At 44.3% G+C, this 21532-nt stretch overlaps 1 protein-coding gene across 4 annotated transcripts in view; it reads left to right on the top strand.

The window, feature by feature from the left end:
- Nucleotides 1–1162: 1162 nt before the first annotated feature.
- Nucleotides 1163–21532, top strand: part of PATJ (PATJ crumbs cell polarity complex component) — a 427780-nt gene continuing 407410 nt past the window's right edge. For 2 of the 4 annotated variants that reach the window (XM_010370672.2, XM_030912915.1), the window contains exon 1: nucleotides 1164–1301. The gene's annotated coding sequence lies outside the window, so the exon portion shown is untranslated. Of the gene's footprint in view, nucleotides 1302–21532 lie in introns of all 4 variants that reach the window. The other 2 variants (XM_030912914.1, XM_010370673.2) reach the window with 2 other exon arrangements.

The following is a 21532-nucleotide window of genomic DNA, read 5'->3' as shown; positions in this document are numbered from 1 at the left end:
GCTGGAGTGCAGCGGCCGGATCTCGGCTCACTGCAACCTCTGCCTCCTGGGTTCAAGTGATTCTCCTGCCTTAGCCTTCTGTGTAGAGGGACTACAGGCATCCACCACGCCTGGCTAATTTTTGTATTTTTAGTAGAGATGGGGTTTCATCGTATTAGTCAGGCTGGTCTCGAACTCCTGACCTCAGGTGATCCACCCGCCTGGGCCTTCCAAAGTACTGGAATTACAAGCGTGAGCCACCGTGCCCGGTCTAAAAGTCTTTATGTTGTAGTTGTTTTGTATCTATTCCTCATCTTCCTGGGGACAAGGATACCATTTTACACATCTTCCCAGAGTCAATCACAGTGTTTAACAATTACTGTATGTACTCTATGAATAAGATACCTGAAGATTGATTCTCTTTATCGTTAATGTGTGGACTGTATCAGGCAAGTAAAACCCCTATCATCAAAAGTCTAAAGTTATTAAAGGGAGTGGAAGAATACCATCGGGGTATATTTTTCTCGAAGGTGTGATACACAAATAAAAGAAAATTAATGTATAGTGAAATCATCACTGTATTTAGAGTCAAAATGCCTTGCCTGTGTTCCAAACTTTGGGCCAGTCAACCTACCTGGTGCACGGTTTCCTCATTAGTTTCTTCAGAGAGTAATTGAGATATTGCATAAGCTAGCACCCAGCATTCGGCAGGCAAATACTGCTGGATTTCTTCCTTCCACTAAATGAGAAGAAAATAATGACTCCCACATTTACACGTTTTAGAATATTTTATTTTGCGTCAGCGGATATAGAAAACGAGGGATGAGAGAACAAGAAAGGAAAGGGGCAAAAAGGCAAGGTGTTAAGCGGATTGACCGAACGCTTTCATTGATATCCTCCCCAATTTCCTGGATCTTGGGTCTCGCTCTCCACGCAGGCCTCCAACCACACCGGTCTGTCCGGATCTCCCTCCCCGTCAGTGCCGGCTGTCCCCACCAAGCGCGGTCCCATCAGCTCCCCCGCTCCCACAGCCCACTTTTCCCAGGCCCTTGGCCATCCCGCGCCCTGCAGGAATTCACCTGCACAGAAACAGCCATGGCAACCGTCCTCCCTCCTTGGAGCCCGCCTCCCGCAGCCCCGGGCTCCCTCCCCCGCCCCCGCGCCACCCCGGCGCCCCGCCCCGGGCGGGGAGAGTCGGGGCGAGGGGAGGGCCTGCCAGGTGAGGCGCGGCCACCCTAGGCCTCTCACTTCCGCCCAGGTGAGGCAGGGCCGACGCTGAGCCCGCCAGACCCTGGCTCCCACCTGCTCCTCCAGCGCACCAGGTAAAGCGTGGGGTCCCGGCTGTGCGGTGCGCACTTGCCCCTGGGGTTCCCCGCGACTGGAGGCCGGCCAGGCGCAGCTCCCTCGCGGGCTTCCCGGGCCTGCCTGCCCTGTGTCCGCCCTCTCCCCGCCCGCCCGCCTGGAGTGGGTGGGAGCCGGAGGAGGAGGGCGCCGCGGGGCGCTCAGAGGGGCCGCGACTGGGATGGGGCGCCTGCTGCGTGCGCCCGCGCTGGCCTGGGAGGCGGGGCGGGGGGGCAGTCCTCCTGCGTCGGGCCCGGGTGACCCCACGGTGGTCCCCGCCCCGCTGCGCAGGGCTCGCCGAGGCCGCGGGCAGGGAGGGGCGCCGCCCCGCCTCCCCAGGCCTTTCAGGCCTCAAATCTCGGCCCACTGGTATTCGGGGGTGGCACGGATCCGATTTTGCGCCCAGATCCGTGCCCATGTTTCGCTCCCAGAGGTGGGCGGAGTCTTTCCCTCCATCGGTGGCCGTGGAAGGAGGGAACGGGGTGAGGGGACAAAGAGGAGGGGGTGCTCAGAGCCGGGCTGAGCGGGCGACTTGGGCTGGGCCGCGTCCCGTAGCGGAGGTTCCCAAACCAGCGGTCAAGCCCTGGGCTCTGCCAGCCTTGCTGCGTAGATGGGGAGGTTCTGTCGGAAAGTGCTTCCAGCCTTAGGGGAAATTCTTGGATTCCTGCTTTTAAATCAAGCTCAGAAAAGCGTTTTCAGATCACTCCCACCCTCTAAAGCGCCCCAGTCGTCCCGTACGCAGGCCGAATTAAGTGAACACCCCTTCACCTGGCACTTTGTCATATTTCCAAGTGACTCTTGCACTTTGGATTCGAGTTTGTTGTTTACTGACTTGCTTCTGCCATTTAGAGGGTGCCCCTTTCAGGGCCTTATTTCTCGACTGCATTTAGGGTCTGGCTATTGGTAGGTGCGCGACAAGTGTTTCTTAAATGACTGAAGAAGCCTTTGGAAACCCTGAAGGACAATGTCGATTCCACTGAGGATGATACTACCACATTCTGGGCTAAATTCCTATTGGCGGCCAATTAATTTGCACACATCTATTTGAAAGAAGTGGAGGCAGGGGCAGCAGTTAAAAACTTAAATCTGTTTGCAGCATTAGAAAATGTTAGGTGAGATTGAGCCTTTTAGCTAAAGTGAATTTTGATGTTTTTAGGGCCCCTAATGGCCTTTAAGATGTTGTTAACAACAACAACAACAACAAAACACTCCAAATATGTTGAATTTATTTGGGAATGAGAAATGAGGATTATAGCCCAAGGGGCACAGCCCTGACAAGCCATATATGCATGTAAGAGGGGGTAGTAAAGGGAAACTTTTATTGGCAAAGTAAGTGCAGATAAGCTGCTTGAAAACAGAGTTTATTGGTTTTGCATACTCAAAGTCAGAGTTGGCCATTGTTGAAGATGCCATTACTGGGCAGGTGTTATGGAGAGCATCTTATCAGGCCTGGCACCCTGCCTCATGCCTGTTATCTCAGCTGCTTAGGAGGCTTAGGCAGGAGGATCGCTTGAGGCCAAGAGTTGGAGACCAGCCTGAGCAACATGGCTGCCTTTACAGAGAAAACTTTTTAAATAGTCAGGTGTGTCGGGAGGTTGAGGCAGGAGAATTGCTTGAGCCCAGGAGATGGAGGCTGCGGTGAGTGGCGTTTGCACCACTACACTCCAGCTTGGGTGACAGAGCAAGAACCCTGCCTCAAAAAAGAAAAAAAAAAAAAAAAAAAGGGAAAAAAGATGATCTTATCTTATCTTATCTGAATTACTGCATTCCTAAAGAAAGAATTTCTTAGGGGGTTATTTTAGTTTCTTGAGATGATCTTTATCTCAGACATGCAAGCTTGAGCTTTCTCCCTCATGCTCTTCATCTCTAGTTTGTTTGGGTCTGAGAAAAAGTGATTTTGACCTGGTATCTGCAACTTTCACAAAGATAATAAGAAAGTTAATAAATATGGAAATACTTATGGATAGAACTTAGAACTTATAAAATGAATTCTGAAGAGATTTGCCCTTACTAGTCCAGATCCTATTAGGGGTAAGAGGAAAAACAAACTTTTTCCTCTGCTCTCACACCATTACAATCAACACTGAAGATTTCTGTGGCCAAATAAATGTGTGGGGCAATCAGTTCTGCATCAAACAATAGCTGAGCATCTTCCAGTTCGATTCTTTTTTTTTTTTTTTTTTTTTTTTTTTGAGGCGGAGTCTCGCTCTGTCGCCCGGACTGGAGTGCAGTGGCCAGATCTCAGCTCACTGCAAGCTCCGCCTCCCGGGTTTACGCCATTCTCCTGCCTCAGCCTCCCGAGTAGCTGGGACTACAGGCGCCCGCCACTTCGCCCGGCTAGTTTTTGTATTTTTAGTAGAGACGGGGTTTCACCATGTTAACCAGGATGGTCTCGATCTCCTGACCTCGTGATCCGCCCGTCTCGGCCTCCCAAAGTGCTGGGATTACAGGCTTGAGCCACCGCGCCCGGCCCTCCAGTTCGATTCTGATACTGTCTACCTGGGGATAGTGTCAGATCCCATAGGACTGCCCCCACTTCTGATGCCAATCACAAGTCCTAGATTGTTTTACCCTGGCTTCTGACTAACCACCTATAAATTGGGAATCCCATAACCCCCTCCTCTGGTTTGGTTAATTTGCTAGAGCAGCTCACGGAACTCAAGAAAACACTTATTTAGGTTTATTACTAGTTTATTATTAAGAATATTACAGAGGATACAAGAGGAAGAGATGCATAGCGTGAGGTATGAGAAGGGGCATACCACACTCCAGGAACCTCCATGTATTCAGATATTGAGAAGCTCTCCCTACCCCATTTTCTTGGGCTTTTTATGGAGACTTCACTGGGTAGACATAATTGAAACATGGAGTAGGGGAAACCCAGCAATGCCTATCTGTTCAGATTTTTCTTGGCCTCTCTCTGTAGCATTCCTTCCTCCAGGATATGGGCAGGACCCTTTCTTATGGGGGTCTTATGACCTACAGTCAGACAAGGGAGGTCAGATAATTTTTTAAAATATGTATTTATTTATTTATTTAGAGACAGAGTCTTGCTCTGCTGCCTAGGCTGGAGTGTAGTGTCGTGATCTCAGCTCACTGCAACCTCCGCCTGCCGGGTTCAAGTGATTCTCCTGCCTCAGACTCCTGGGTAGCTGGGATTATAGGCCTGTGCCACCGTGCCTGGCTAATTTTTGTATTTTTAGTAGAGACAGGGTTTTACCATATTGGCCAGGCTGGTCTTGAACTCCTGACCTCAAGTGATCCACCTGTCTTGGCCTCCCAAAGTGCTGGGATTACAGGCGTCAGTCACTGCACCTAGCCAAAATTATTTTTATTTTAATTAATTAATTAATTTAGAGACAGAGTCTTGCTCTGTTGCCCAGGCTGGAGTGCAATGGTGCTATCTTGGTTCACTGCAACTTCCATCTCCCAGGATCAAGTGCTTCTCCTGCCTCAGCTTCCCAAGTAGCTTGGATTACAGGTGCCTGCCACCACGCCTGGCTAATTTTTGTATTTTTAGTAGAGATGGGGTTTCACCATGCTGGCCAGGCTGGTCTCGAACTCCTGACCTCAGGCGATCCACCTGCCTTGGACTCCCAAAGTGCTGGGATTACAGGCGTGAGCCACCAGACCTGGCAATTATTTTTATTTTTAAAAATTTTTATTCATTTTATTTATTTATTTTTGAGACAGAGCCTTACTCTGTTGCTCAGGCTGAAGTGCAGTACTGCCATCTCCACTCACTGCAACCTTCACCTCCTTTGGTTCAAGCGATTCTCCTGGCTCAGCCTCACAACTATGTGGGGGCGTGCGCCCCCATGACCAGATAATTTTTTTTTTTTTTTTTTGTATTTTTAGTAGAGACAGGGTTTTGCCATGTTGGCCAGGCTGGTCTCGGACTTCTGACTTCAGGAGATCTGCCGACTAGGCCTCCCAAAGTGCCGGGATTACAGATGTGAGCCATCACGCCTGGCCTCTTTTAAAAAATTTTTAGTAGAGACTGGGTCTTGCTATATTGCTCAGGCTGGTCTCGAGCTCCTGGTCCCAAGCTGTCCTCCCGACTTGGCCTGTGAAAGTGTTAGACTTACAGGTGTGAACCACCCTTCCAGCCCAGAGAATTTCTTTACAGCCAGCTTCAAGATGGAAAAGCAGGGGAAGATTAGAGTCCTGCCTTGGGGAGAAAAAGGAGCAGATGAAAGGAGGGGCAGGAGAGTGTCAGAGAGATTGCTGTTTTCTGAGGACTGCTTCTGAGACCTAAAGCGCCCCACCAGTGTAACAAAAGACTGTAACAAGAGTCATGGGAGTTATGAGCCAGGAACCACAGATGAAAACCATATACAATATCACAAGGAGGTCACATAAAATGGGTTTCCCATCAGAAAAATAGTTGTGTTTAAAGCTGAATAGAAATTGTATTAAGCTCTCTTCTGCATTTAATGAAACCGTAATAAGTTTAAGCCATGCATTAATATTTCTGTAACTATAAAGCTAACATATTCCTTGTAGAAAAATCGGAGAAAATTTTCAAAAAAGAAACTAAAAGTACACAAACTATCTACTATTGAGAGGTAACCACTAATAACATTAGGATGTATTTTCTTTCAGATTGCATTTTTAAAGTTAAAGAGAAAAATCTGTATATATGTTCTCATAGTGAATTCGCATTTAGAACCTTGTGATTCTGAGACAGTGGCTCAGCATTTTCTAGTTCTTACAATTGCATTTTTACTTAACAGCATTTAATCATTATCCTTACACTGAACCGCCAGCAGTCTGAATTTACTTGCTTTGTTAAAGTTTAACAAGAATACATTAGGTTGGGGAAGCCAAAGTGGGATTTAATTTGTTCACTTAAGACTTTGCTCCCCTTGGTGAGCCAACTTGGTAAGTTTTTTGAGAAACGGGACCGATCTGCCTTGGCATTTCCATGACCATTGCTATGTTTTTTTCCTTAGGGTTTTGTGTAGATTTGGATGCCTTTTTTAAAGCCCTTATTTTAGGTTCTGGTGCAAATGGGGAGAAGTTTAGTGCCTGTCGATACCCTTCCTTTTAAGTCAGTGGGATAGATCGATGCTGAAGATGTGGAGCTCACTTATTTTTTGTGTTTGTACAGCTGTCCAGCCAGTAAAGTTTGTAGACAGGGAATTGGGTCCACTTACCATGTAATGCTTGACTAGTCATTTAATTCTGGTCCTCCAGAATCTGGTCCCATTTGCAAATGGTCTGCCTTATAGAGATTTGGCGAGGTTGAAAGAAAATAATGTTCAAGAATGTGTCTCGTAATCTGTAAGCTATTATTCTCCTGCTTTTCGTTCCTCCCTTATGTTTAATTCCAGTAAAATTATGGAGTTGTGATCTTTTTATTGGGAAGAACTCAAGTTTGTGAGTGCTCTTACTCAGATAGTTACTTTGAGAAAAGGCATAGAGACCATATGAGCTAAATTGATAAAGAATTCTTTTCTAAAAACACGGTGGAGGAAGAAAAAACAAAAACAAAACAAGAATCTTTCTGAAAAGGTATAGATTAAAACTTTACTACAGTAAGCCACTCTCACATAAGGGCATGGGCCACTTTATATTGGGTTACTTAGGATTGAAATGTGCTGTAAATGCACAATACACACAATATTTTGAACAGATGTCTTGTAAAGGAAACTAAAAGATCTTATTTTTATTATTTGAGACAGAGTTTCACTCTGTTGCAAAGGCTGGAGCCGCCTCCTGGGTTCAAGTGATTCTCGTGCCTCAGTCTCCCAAGTAGCTGGGATTACAGGCGTGTGCCACCATGCCCTGCTAATTTTTGCATTTTTAGTAGAAACGGGGTTTCACCATGTTGCTTAGGATGGTCTCAAACTTCTGACCTTGTGATACACCCACCTCAGCCTCCCAAAGTGCTGGAATTACAAGCATGAGCCACTGATCTGAATATGTTTATTCTTAAGAGGATTTAGTTTACCAAAGCAGTTACACTCTTATGTGTATAATGCCTTTTATTATTATTATTTTTTTTTTGAGACGAGTCTTGCTCTGTTGCCCATGCTGGAGTGCAGTGGCTTGATCTCTGCTCACTCCAACCTCTGCCTCCCAGGTTTAAGCCATTCTCCTGCCTCAGCCTCCTGAGTAGCTGGAACTGCAGGCATGCACCACCATGTCTGGCTAATTTTTTGTATTTTTAGTACAGATGGGGTTTCACCATGTTGGCCAGGCTGGTCTTGAACTTCTGACCTCAAGCGATCCACCTACCTCAGCCCCGCAAAGTGCTATGATTACAGGCGTGAGCCACCGCACCTGGCCATGTAAATGGATTAATACTCCAAGTTATAGGTCCTCTATAACCTCCTCCCTTGTATTCACTACAATGGTGAAACATTTTATTTTTTAGTCTTCTCAAAACTAACTTACTGATTACACACTAAAATCTCTGCTACAATAATTTAATTATTAGCTTTTGCAGTGCCATGATCATGGTTCACTAGCCCTGACCTCCTGGTCGCGAGGGTTCCTCCCACCTCAGCCTGGACTACAGGCATGCACTACCATGCTCAGCTAGTTTTAGTTTTTGTAGAGATGGAGTTTTGCCGTGTTTTAAATCATTTTGATTGAAAAGAGATGCTAATAGTAGCTATCATTTGTTGCATGTGTACCGTGTGCTAGGCCAAATGCTCTAAATTATGCTCTTTAGTCTTTTCAACATACATATGAAGTAATTTTTTTTCTTTTTTTCCCCTGAGATGGAGTCTCGCCCTGTCACCCAGGCTGGAATGCTGTGGCGCCATCTTGGCTCACTGCAACCTGTATCTCCTGGGTTCAAGCAATTCTCCTGCCTCAGCCTCCCAAGTAGCTGGGATTCAGGTGCCCAACACCATGCCCAGCTAGCTTGCTTCCTTCCTTCCTTCCTTCCTTCCTTCCTTCCTTCCTTCCTTCCTTCCTTCCTTCCTTCCTTCCTTCCTTCCTTCCTTCCTTCCTTCCTTTTTAATTTAAACAGAATTTCGCTCTTGTTGCATTTTTAGTAGAGATGGGTTTCACCATGTTGGCCAGGCTGGTCTCGAACTCCTGACCTCGTGATTCCCCCACCTCAGCCTCCAAAAGTGCTGGGATTACAGGCATGAGCCACCGTGCCCAGGCATGAAGTAATTTTTATTAACTCGCTTTTACAAACAAGGGGACTGAGGTGTAGGGAGATTTAAACAATTAGCCCACAGAGATTTCAAAGCTCATAGGCTATAGAATTTCCCGTGTTTCGATAACTGGCTATTGAATCGGCTGGCAAAAAGTTGATTATTGAAGTAGACATTTAGTTCTAATCCTGTTTTTGTGTTAGTGACCAATAGGAAATGATCTAAATTCTCACCAACAGGAGATTGGGTGAAGAAAGTATGTATTCCTACTGTCGAAATGTTACTTAGTTGTTACAGTGGCTGAGGAGGAACTGCTTATATCATCATGAGTAACACCCCCAACCCCAGCCTGGTTTTTTTTTTTTTGGAGACAGGGTCTCACTCTGTCGCCCAGGCTGTGGAGTGCAGTGGTGTGATCATGCCTCACTGCAGCCTAGACATCCTGGGCTCAATTGATCCTCCTACCTCAGCCTCCCAAGTAGCTGGGAGTACAGGTGTGTGCCACCACATCTGGCTAATTTTTAAATTTTTTGTCAGGATGGGGTCTTGCCATGTTGCCCAGGCTGGTCTCAAACTGTGGCTCAAGTGATCTGCTTGCCTTGGCCTCCCAAAGTGCTGGGATAACAGATGAATAAATCTTACAAATGTAAAGTTGACCTTAAAATAGCAAGTTGCTGAAGAATAAGTATACAGTATGATGTAATTTATATAAAGTTTAAAAATCTGCTGAACAATAATATTGTAAACCAGGACAATGTGTGTTTTAAGAATTTCACATTTGAATTTTGTCTATATTGATTGCTTGCATTTGGGAAGCTACCTCATAGTTCAAAGAAGTTAATGGAACCACTGTGAGATTAACATTCTCTAATATAGGTTGCACTCTTAGAACCAAAGCAGACCAAGGTCCTACCCTTGCTTTGACCCTCTGCACGCCTTGCTTGGTTTGGTGGATAGCTTTTAGGCCTGGGTCTGTGGGCTTTCAGGGACAGGTCAGTTTCATTTCACTTTAGCTTCCATTATTAATAATTAGTAAATGTGGCTTTGACAATAGGGGTTGGTGGGCAGGGCTTCTGCCTGGTCTCCCTTAGGGTTATTTTCTGGAGCTTTTTTTTTGAGATGGAGTTTCACTACTTTTGCCCAGCCTGGAGTGCAATGGTATGATCTCGGCTTACCACTCCACCTCCTGGGTTCAGGCGATTCTCCTGTTACTGCTGCTACTGAGTAGCTGGGATTACAGGCGCCCATGACCACGCCTGGCAAATATTTTTGTATTTTTAGTAGAGACGGGTTTCTCGATGTTGGTCAGGCTGGTCTTGAACTCCGAACCTCAGGTGTTCCGCCCTCATCGGCCTCCCAAAGTGCTGGGATACAGGCATGAGCCACAGCGCTGGGCCCGTTTTTTGGAGCTTCTAATGAAGTTCCAGGACATAGTGTGGTAGAAGAGGGAGATGAGTTAAGTGAATGTTGAAGGTCAGGTTGTAAATGTTCCCTCCATTTAAAATGTGAAGTCGTCTCTCATTTTTAAAGTAGTTATCTACTAAATGGTCACTAACAGTGGAACCCCTTCCCCATGAAATTAACTCTCTCCAATGGCATCTATGTTTCCTTGCTTTGTTTTTACCCTTTTTCATAGCATCCCTTTCCCTTTTTTATTTTATTTTACCTTTTTTTTTTTTGAGATGGAGGCTCACTCTGTTGCCCAGGCTGGAGTGCAGTGGTGTGATCTCCACTCACTGCTTCCTCTGTCTCATGGATTCAAGTGATTCTCCTGCCTCAGCCTCCCAAATAGCTGGGATTACAGGTGTGCACCACGACACCTGGCTAATTTTTGTATTTTTAGTGGAGACGGGGTTTCACCATGTTAGCCAGGCTGGTCTCAAACTCCTGTCCTCAAGTGATCCACCTGCCTTGGCCTTCCAGAGTGCTGGGAGTACAGGCGTGAGCCACCATGCCCGACTCCTGATATGACCATAATTTCTGGGGAGAAATTGGGAGTGCACAGTCTGCAGTATGGGTAAAATTGAACAGCATTTTTGAGGTGGAAACGAATCATTAGTGAATAGTATGAATGCCCAGGTCTTGTTAATGGGGACTGGCTACATGATCAGAGACCTCTAAGTGTGAAAATTGCCCAGATTTTGTCATTGTTGCTCGTTGGAGAAAGCTGCTACCAACCAGAATACAGAAGCCTACCACAGACAGGGTGTGGTGTCTCTAGCCTGTAACTTCAGCACTTTAGGAGGCTGAGGCAGGTGGAACATCTGAAGTTTATTTCATTGAACTTCTTGAACAGGAGTTCAAGACCAGCCTGATCAACATGGGGAAAGCCCGCCTTTACTAAAAATACAAAAACTAGCCAGGTGTGGTGGTGCATACCTGTAGTCTCAGCTACTAGGGAGGCTGAGGCAGGAGGATTGCTTGAACCCGGGAGGTGGAGGTTACAGTGAGCCAAGATCGCACCACTGCACTCCAGCCTGGGCAACAGAGTGAGACCCTATCTCAAAAAAAAAAAAAAAAAAAGGCTGGGTGTGGTGGCTCACACCTGTAATTCCAGCACTTTGGGAGGCCGAGGCAGGTGGATCACCTGAAGTTGGGAGTTTGAGACCAGCCTGACCAACATGGGAAAACCCCATCTCTGCTAAAAATACAAAATTAGCCAGGCGTGGTGACTCATACCTGTAATCCCAGCTACTCGGGAAGTTGAGGCAGGAGAATTGCCTGAATCTGGGAGGCAGAGGTTGCAGTGAGCCAAGATCGCGCCATTGCACTCCAGCCTGGGCAACAAGAGCAAAACTCCATCTCACAAACTAAAAATAATAAAAGAAGGCTACCATATAACAGTTTAACTTTGTTCCTACAAAAGTGGCCAAGTTATGGGCAGAGTATTGATATACATTGGTTAACTTTGAATAGTTTAATGAGAAAATTAGTGTGAGTTAACTGAATTATTCTGAAAAACTGACTCTGTTTTCATTTCTTTTTTTTTTTTTGAGACAGGGTCTTGCTCTGTCACCCAGGCTGGAGTGTAGTGGCGCCATCTCGGCTCACTGCATCCTCTGCCTCCCAGGTTCAAGTGATTCTTCTGCCTCAGCCTCCCGAGTAGCTGGGATTACAGGCACCTGCCACCACGCCCAGCTAATTTTTGTATTTTTAGCAGAGGTGGAGTTTTACCATGTTGGCCAGGCTGGTCAAAAACTCCTGACCTTGTGATCCGCCCGGCTCGGCCTCCCAAAGTGTTGGGATTACAGGCATGAGCCATGGCGCCCAGCCTTCATTTCATTTAAAAAAAATTTATGTTCATTGAAGCACTATTCACAAGTTTTTATTTCAGATTCTGAATTTAAAGTTGTGTCTTGCAACTTCAGCATTTCCTGAATGTTCACTATCAGGAGGATTTAAACATTGCTTAGGCTTAAGCCTAAGCAATGTCAGGATTGTTCTGGAATTTATATATGTTTCCAAAATTCCAGGGATATAGTGGTCCAAAATATAGTATTTTTATATTTAAAGTGTTGGGAAAAGGTCTTGTCATTTGGTAGGAACACAAGGTTAGGACACCTGACTTGAATCTGCATTTGTATAGCAGCAGATGTATTTATTTGAAGTACTGGTGAAGAGCAACCATTATTCTTTGGCTAGGAAAATTTGTTTATCATTTAATCAGTACTTCCTAAATGCTGAACTTTGAGGACAAAAGAATGATAATTAGACACATCCTGAGCTTTGTACTGCAAAGGAAACAATAGAAACTTAAAGCTTCAATTTTTTAATAACTTCAGAAATCATGACTATATTTACGCTTGACATTGATATTTGCACTTGATATTGATAAGCATAAATATGATTATATTTACACTTGCTCATTGATTCTTCCAACTCCTTGGTTCAATGAGCTCTGGAAAATTCCCACTGGGGAGTTATGTGTGGTCTAATGGTGACCTGCCCAATTCACAGGTGCGGTTAGAGGCTGAACACCTGTTCTTTCCCAAAGAGATTGCAAGTGATCTTTTTCTCCCCAAATTTCAGCTTAGAACTATCATATATCTTAGTAAATCAGTGGGGAGTTACATTCTTGTGAGGTGCTGGGAGCTCAAAAAGCGTGTTTTGCAGAATCCTTACTTTGCCTCAATTCTTGATTCTATTATATATATTTTATTTTTTTTCTTTTTGAGACAAAGTCTTGCTCTGTTACCAGGCTGGAATACAGTGGTATGATCTTGGCTCACTGCAGTCTCGGCTCACTGCAATCTCCACCTCCCCGGTTCAAGCAATTCTCCTGCCTCAGCCTCCCAAGTAGCTGGGATTACAGGCACGCATCACCACGCCCAGCTGATTTTTGTATTTTTAGTAGAGATGGGGTTTCACCATGTTGACCAGGCTGGTCTCGAACTCCTGACCTCAGGTGATCCACCTGCCTCGGCCTCCCAAAGTGCTGGGATTACAGACGTGAGCCACCATGCCTGGCCTATATATTTTATTTATTAAGTTTTTTATCTTAATCAGATCAAGAGTTTAATAAAATATATATAATAAATAAATATAATAAAATAGAGAATATAATTTAATTTAAAATTAAATTTCTATCTCTCTTCAAATACTTCATTAATTGGCATTGGCCTAGGCCTTGGGTTTTAAAAAGCCACAATATTATAATAATTTCCTTCAATCACATTCTACAGTGAACCAGATATGAAAAATTCATGGCACAAACTCTCTTGATCAATGATGGAGTGGAAACTCCCAAGCATAATAAAGTTCTCCTTCTCTGGAGGCTGTCCAACTATGAGGACAGTAGTACAATGTGGCATCTTAATTTCTAGCTGTGACCAATTGTAGGTAGCCTATCTATGACAAGTTAGACTCAGTTTTACCATGTCAACAAAGTTGAAATCCCCCTCCATAAGCCCTGTTCTGTTGGTTTCTTAACTAAACAGGTCAAGTTTGAATGACCAAAGATTTCCTGTGACCATACCCTGAGTGAGACATAGGTTCCATTTAGCCTGAGTGCTGTTTGACGGATAGTGAGTTGCAGAGTTATTTGTGTTTCTTCCTTCTCTTGTCATATACTCTTTTTTATCACAGCTAACTGCACCCTCAATTTCCTGGGCTCAGGTGATTCTCCCACCTCAGCCTCCCAAATAACTGAAACTATAGCTTTGCCACCATGCCTGGCTAATTTTTTTTTTTTTTTTTTTTTTTTTTTTTTTTTTGTAGATACAGGATTTTGCTATGTTGCCCAGGCTGGTCTTAAACTCCTGGGCTCAAGCAATCCACCCACTTAGGCCTTTCAAAGTCCTGGGATTACAGGCATGAGCCACCATGCCTGGCCTTATATACTTGTAGAGCTTTAATTTTCTTCCCTAGATATTTCTTTACACCATGGAATTGTAATTTTCCAGGCCTGCTTTGTGGGCATAGTTTAAGCTTACTAATTATGAGTCACATACTTGGGTTTCATGGTGTGCACCTGTAGTCCCACCAACTCAAGAGGCTGAGGCGGAAGGATCTCTTTAGCCCAGGAGTTCAAATGCAGCCTGGCAACATAATGAGACTCTGTTTCTAAGAAAATAGAATAAAATAAGAGAGGTAGATGGCCAACCAATTTCTACCCTTAATCCTTACCAAGGGATACTCCCCTGTGGTCTCCAAAATGTGCAAGATGATCCATTAAGAGGTTAGGAAGATGGCAGGGCGCGATGGCTCACGCCTGTAATCCCAGCACTTTGGGAGTTTGAGGTGGATTGGTCACGAGGTCAGGAGTTCAAGACCAGCCTGGCCAAGATAGTGAAACCCCGTCTCTACTAAAAATACAAAAATTTGCTGGGTATAGTGGTGGTCACCTGTAATCCCCACTCCTTGAAAGGCTGAGGCAGAGAATTGCTTGAACCTGGGAGGTGGAGGTTGCAGTGAGCCGAGATCGTGCCACTGCACTCCAGCCTGGGTGACAGTGAGACTCTATCTCAAAAAAAAAAGAGCTTAGGAAGATGACAATAAAACTTTAGCATTTTTACCTTACCCTCAAGTTTCTATGTTATGTTTTAAAACATACGTTAGTATAGTAGTATGTGTTTATTTTAAAATAAATTGAGATACATGGCCAACACATTTTTACTGATGGGAATGTGTGTTTTAAAAAGTTTGAAGACCACTAATCTATACTGTTATCAGAATTACCTTTTAAAAATAGAAATCTGGACTCAGTACTTCCCTACTTAAAAGCCTTTAGTTATTTCCTGTTGCTAAAAGGATAAAGACCAGTCTGCTGAGCATTATTTACAAGGACCCCTTCAAATTACTGTATCCAAATCAGTGCTTCTCAGACTATCAGTGGTGAAAGATCAGGCTCCTCACTCTATAATCTTTCAAGAACTGATATTTTTGTAAAATAAGTTATTAGAAAAAATGAAATTTTAAAAAGACATACAAAATAAGGCCAAGTTTTTTTTTTTTTTTTTTTCTTTGAGACGGACTTTCTGTTGCCCAGGCTGGAGTGCAATGGTGTGATCCAGGCTCACCGCAACCTCTGCCTCCCGGGTTCAAGCAGTTCTCCTGCCTCAGCCTCCCAAGTAGCTGGGATTATAGGCACCCGCTACCACACCCGGCTAATTTTTGTATTTTTAGTAGAGACGGGGTTTCTCCATGTTAGTCTTGAACTCCTGACCTCAGGTGATCCACCCGCCTCGGCCTTCCAAACTGCTGGCATTGCAGGTGTGAGCCACCGCACCTGGCTGCCAAGTCTTTTATTACTAAATGTAAGACATTTTACTCTGCCATATTGCAGGAAAGTTTCTAAATGTTCATTCCCAATTTTGATACCTGTGCCTTTATGGGCCAAGCATCAGTTTGCAGTTTATACTTGGAGTAATAGTGGTCTTTTTTCCTCTTTCTGCTACTTCTAGAGACCTTATATTAGGTCCTTTAAAGCTAGTTATTGTTTTCACAGAAAGTCATGCACTTTTGCACCTGTATGCAGTGGTTCTTCAGTTGTGGTCTCTGGTCTAGGAGCATCACAGGGTCACCAGAGAACTTGCTAGAAATGCAGATTTTCAGGGCCTACCTCAGACCTACTGAATCAGAAACTCTGAGGGTGGGACTCTGCAATTTCTGTTATAACAAGCCCTAGAGGTGATTCTGATGCATGCTAAAGTTTGAGAACCACTAACCTAGGGTAACCTTATATATTACTCAAACCAGGACACTTTTTTTTTTTTTTTGGAGACAGAGTCTCTTTCTGTCACCCAGGCTGGAGTGCGGTGGCATGATTTCGGTTCACTGAAACCTCCGTCTCCCAGATTCAAGCGATTCTTCTGCCTCAGCCTCCCAAGTAGCTGGGACTGCAGGCATGTGCCACCACGCCTGGCAGAGTTTTGTATTTTTAGTAGAGACAGGGTTTCATCATATTGGCCAGACTGGTCTCCAACTCCTGACCTCAAGTGATCCGCCCGCTTCGGCTTTCCGAAGTGTTGGGATTACAGGCATGAGCTGCTGTGCCAGGCCTAAACCGAGACACTTTGGAGAGCATAGAGAGTGAAATACAGCACTATTAATAATGATGCTGGATAAAGTGTGACTTGAGGCTGTCAAGAGCAAACGAGGACTGATGGTCATTCTACTTTTGCTATTTTACCTTATCTTTTTTTTTTTTTTTTTTTTGAGATGGAGTCTTGCTCTGTCACCCAGGCTGGAGTGCGGTGGTATGATCTCAGCTCACTGCAACCTCCATCTTCTGAGTTCAAGCGATTCTCCTGTTTCACCCTCCTGAGTAGCTGGGATTACAGGTGCCCGGTACCACACTCGGCTAATGTTTGTAGTTTTAGTAGAGACAGAGTTTCTTTTTTCTTTTTTTTTCCTGAGACAGGATTTTGCTCTGTCGCCCAGGCTGGAGTGCAATGGCATGATCTTGGCTCACCACAACCTCCGCCTCCCGAGTTCAAGCAATTCTTTTGCCTCAGGCTCCCAAGTAACTGGGATTACAGGCATGCGCCACTACCGCCAGCTGATTTTGTATTTTTGGCAGAGACGAGGTTTCACCATGTTGGTCAGGCCGGTCTCGAACTCCTGATCTCAGATGATCCACCCGCCTCAGCCTCTCAAAGTGTTGGGATTACAGGCATGAGCCACCACGCCTGGCCAGTAGAGATGGTTTCACCATGTTGGCCAGGTTGGTCTTGAACTCCTGACCTCAGGTGATCCCCATGCTTTGGCCTCCCAAAGTGCTGAGATTACAGGTGTGAGCCACCGCTCCTGGCCTGTTTTTTTGGTTTGTTTTTGAGACAGAGTGGTGCTTTGTCACCCAGGCTGGAGTGCAGTGGCATGATCTCAGCTCACTGCAACCTCTTCTTCCTGGATTCAAGTGATTGTCTTGCCTCTGCCTCCCAAGTAACTGAGACAACAGGTGTACGCCACCATGCCTGGCTAATTTTTTATATTTTTAGTAGAGATGGGGTTTCATCATATTGGCCAGACTGGTCTCAAACTCCTGACTTCGTGATCTGCCCGCCTCAGCCTCCCAAAGTGCTGGGAACAGGCATGAGCTGCCATGCCCGGACTGTTTTTTTAATTTACAATGAGAGAGTTTTCTGTTGTGTTCTCATTCCAGTATTCCTAAACTTTTTAGGTTAGTCACTCTTTCTTTATGATTTTTCTTAGCACATGGTACACACCACTGCTCTGCTATTGTGTGTGTATGCCTTATAGTACAATTATCCCACTGTGTGGCTTGCAGACTGTCATAGCCATCTTTTTTTTGTCACTTTTACTTTTTTTTTTTTTTTTTTTTCCGATTTTGCTCTGTTGCCAGACTGGAGTACAGTAGTGCAATCATGGTTCACTGCAACCTCAATCTTCTGGGCTCAAGCGATTCTCCCACCTTAGCCTCCTGAGTAGCTGGGACACAGGTATGTGTTAGCAGGCCTGGCTAATTTTAAAATTTTTTTGTAAATACTGGGTCTCACTATGTTGTCCAGGCTGGTCTTGAATTGCTTGAACTCACGCAATTCTTGCACCTTGGCTTCCTAAAGTGCTGGGATTACAAGTGTGAGCCACTGCATTGGGCCCTATTTTTCATTATTTTTAGTTTTGTTGTTTGAGACAGAGTCTCATGCTGTCGCCCAGGCTGGAGTGCGGTGGCGCTATCTCAGCTCACTGCAGCCTCAACCTCCCTGAACCCAGGTAATCCTCCCACCTCAGGCCCCTGAGTGGCTGGGACTATAGGTGTGCACCATCACACCCAGCTAATTTTTGTATTTTGTGTAGATACAAGGTTTTGCCATGTTATCCAGACTAGTTTCAAACTCCTGGGCTCAAGCGATCCACCTGCCTCTGTCTCCTAAAGTGCTGGGTTTAGAGGCATGAGCCACCACGCCTGGCTCCCTAGTTTTTAAATTATAAAATTAATACCTGCAGCATTTAAAGTTGTAAAATGGAAAGTTTAATTTTTAAATCTCTCCATCCTCACATTTACTTTCTAGAAGTAATCACTGTTACTACATTGACTATCTTTCTAAATCTCTCTTTTTTTTTTGATATGTGTGTCTAGCTGTGTTGACCATGCTGATGTTGAACTCCTGGGCTCAAGTGATCCTCCCACCTCAGCCTCCTGAGTAGCTGGGATTATAGGCACATGCCAGCATGCTTGGCTTAACTCTTCTTCTAGAAACCTACGCACACACATTTTTTTTTTTCTTGCAAACGTGCGAAAATAATGCTCTCATTCTGAAACTCTTTGTTTTCCTCATTCAGTTGTGCATATTGGATAACTTCTCTGTGTTAATGCAAAGGGCTGAATTGTCAAAGCATCTTCATATGAATATGAAATCTTACCCAACTCCAAACCTTACTCATGATTCAGAGGTTAGAGGCAGAAGCCAGACACAGATGAGCATTCCTTCCTGGAGGAGCCCCCAGCCAGCAGGCACAACTTCCAAAGAATTTCACTTTCTTCTACATTCAGACATATTATCAACATACTGAAAACAGTTATATATGACTGATAGGAAGTCACTTCTTCATGTATTTATGGTAGAGTTACTATAGTTTGTTTGTGTTTTGAGATGAAGTTTTGCTCTTGTCGCCCAGGCTGGAGTGCAATGGCACTATCTTGGCTTGCTGCAACCTCCACCTTCTGGGTTCAAGCAATGCTCCTGCCTCAGCCTCCCGAATAGCTGGGATTTCAGGCACCCACCACCATGCCCAGCTAATTTTTGTACTTTTAGTAGAAACAGGTTTTCACCAAGTTGGCCAGGCTGGTCTCAAACTCCTAATCTCAAGTGATCCGCCCACCTCAGCCTCCCAAAGTGCTGGGATTACAGTAGGGCCACCACGCCCAGCCCTACTGTAGTTCTTAATTTGTTTACAGAAGTAAAATTCAACCTCGGGACACAGTTTTTTGCTTTGGATTAACAAATGTTTTTCCTAAAGAAAGCCTTTTCTGTTTTGGGAATCTCTCGTTTTTGTTGTTGTTGTTGTTGTTTTTTATGGTTAAGTAAATCAGGATATATAATTCGTATAATACACATAATACAGACACATTATACAGACTTTTTTGTTACATAGGTAAACATTCCTGTTAACTAGAAAAGTAGGGTTCAACATTTTAGATATGATGTCAAGTTTTTTAAAGAGTCAGTGTCTTCCTCTGTCACCCAGGCTGGAGTACAGTGGCATAATCATAGCTCACTATAGCCTCGAACTTCCGGGTTCAAGCACGTCTCTGGCCTCAGCCTTCAAAGCCACTGAACCTGCTAAGGGGAATCTCTAGTTCTCTATTCTCTTAGTTACACAAATAGAAAATGCCTGTGATTATCTCCTGTTTTCCAGCTAGCCATGCCCCAGACATCCATAAATTCTTAGATTATTTACAGAAGACAATTAAGGGAGACCAGATCTATCCTGATATTTTAAAATAAGAGACCCTTTCTTATCTATTAGAAACCTTTATCATGTTTGCTAGGAAGTCAGCTGTCATGCAGGGAATCCCCCAAGCTTGTCCAACCCAGGACGGCTTTGAATGCAGCCTGACACAAATTCATAAACTTTCTTAAAACATTATGAGATTTTTTTTTTTTTTTTAAAGCTCATCAGCTATCATTAGTGTATTTTATGTGTGGCCCAAGACAATCCTCCTCTTCCAGTGTGGCCCAGGGAAGCCAAAAGATTGGACAGCCCTGCAGCTGAAGGAGTGAGCCACAGGCTTGCTGTTAACCCTTTCCCCCCTCATTCCCTTTTCAATACATTCAGACCTGCTTCATCATTTTAATTGCTGTTTTTTGTTTGTTTGTTTGTTTGTTTTTTTTTTTTTTTGAGACAAAGTCTCACTCTGTCGCCCAGCCTGGAGTGCAGTGACACGATCCCAGCTCACTGAAACCTCCACCTCCTGGGTTCAAGTGATTCTCTTGCCTCAGCCTCCCAAGTAGCTGGGATTATAGGTGCCTGCCACCACACCCAGCAAATTTTTGTGTTTTTAGTAGATGGGGTTTCCATGTTGGTCAGGCTGTTCCCCAGCTCCTGACCTCAAGTGATCCACCTACCTTGGCCTCCCAAAGTGATGGGATTACTGGCGTGAGCCACAGTGCGCAAGCTGATATCTTTTGATAGTTTACTTTTTCCAGGAGTTTTGCTATTAAAAATGCAGTAAATACCCTTGCACACACATCTTTGTGCCCCTTTGCCAGTATTTCTTTCAGAGTGACACTCAGAAGTAAAAGTTACACACTCTTTTAGGACAACTTAGCAGGGTCAGTATACATTGTGCAAATTTTTATTTCCACCTATTTTTTCATGACATTTGGAGTATAAACTATTATTATCTCTAATAAATCAATAAATGTCAGTTGAGATTTGGCAGTAAATAAAATGTCATCTTATTGTTTTAGTTTGCATTCTTTGATTTAGAGAGGTTGATGTGTTAATGACCAGCAGACCTCTCCTGTCAGTCCTGTTGGGCTGTGTGCTGCTATATGAGAGGACAGTGCTGTCATGACTGCTCTTTTGTTATTCACAATTGCCTCTCACTGGGTAGTTGTATGAGTTGTACAGTTGAGATGCTGAGCGCATCAGAAGTATTTCTTTGATGTTCTATTCAGCACTTCTTTTGGTATTCCCATTGAATCCAGTGAACATTTGGATGGAATACTTAGACCTTTTATCAATGCCAATGGCATCCCTTACTGGTTTTCAATATGCTTTTTTGCTTAATGATCTTGAATTAGAAGATAAAGATCTCATTCAGCTACCATATCCAGGTTGATGTGAGAAAATTTTGATTGTATAATACTCATATTTCTTTGATGGTTCATTACAAGTGTGTATCACTAGTAAAAATGATCACTGAAAATGTCTCATTTTGGTCATAGTAAAGGGTTTTGCTAGCCTTTTGAGTTTTTAATTATGTTACATTTTAGGTTAATTTCATCAAATCACTGGAATTAAGGAAACGTTATCCATAGAGAATGCCACTTTGAGTGGTTTCTTTTTTTCTTTTTTTGAAACAGAGTCTGGATCTATTTCCTAGGCTGGAGTGTAGTGGCATGATCTCGGCTCACCGCAACCTCCACTGCCCAGGTTCAAGCAGTTCCCCTGCCTCAGCCTCCCGAGTAGCTGGAATTACAGGCGAGCGCCACCACGCCTGACTAATTTTTGTATTTTTAGTAGAGACAGGGTTTCTGTGTGCTGGCCAGGCTGGTCTTGAATTCCTGACCTCAGGTGATCCACCCACCTGGATCTCTCCAAGTGTGGGATTACAGGTGTGAGCTGCAGCATACCTGTTATTTCTTTTGAGCTATAGATGACTATTAAGAGTCTGAGATCATTTGTACAGCTCTGGAATTTTTCTTTTATTTTTTGTTGAAATGGGGTCCTCCCTTTGTCACCCAGGCCAGAGTGCAGTGGCATGGCTCATTGCAACCTTGACCTCCTGGGCTCAAGTGATCCTCTCACCTCAATATGCAGTGTAGCTGGGATTATAGGTACAAGCCACCACACCAGCTAATTTTTTTTGTTTTTGTAGAGATGAGGTTTCACTTTGTTGCCCAGGCTGATCTCAAACTCCTGGCTTCAAGTGATCCTTCCACCTTGGCCTCCTAAAGTGCTGG

This window comes from Rhinopithecus roxellana, chromosome 12 (genome assembly GCF_007565055.1).
Source record: "Rhinopithecus roxellana isolate Shanxi Qingling chromosome 12, ASM756505v1, whole genome shotgun sequence".
Lineage (NCBI taxonomy): Eukaryota > Metazoa > Chordata > Mammalia > Primates > Cercopithecidae > Rhinopithecus > Rhinopithecus roxellana.
Note: the sequence above shows the minus strand (reverse complement) of the source record. Positions and strands in the feature narration are given on the sequence as shown.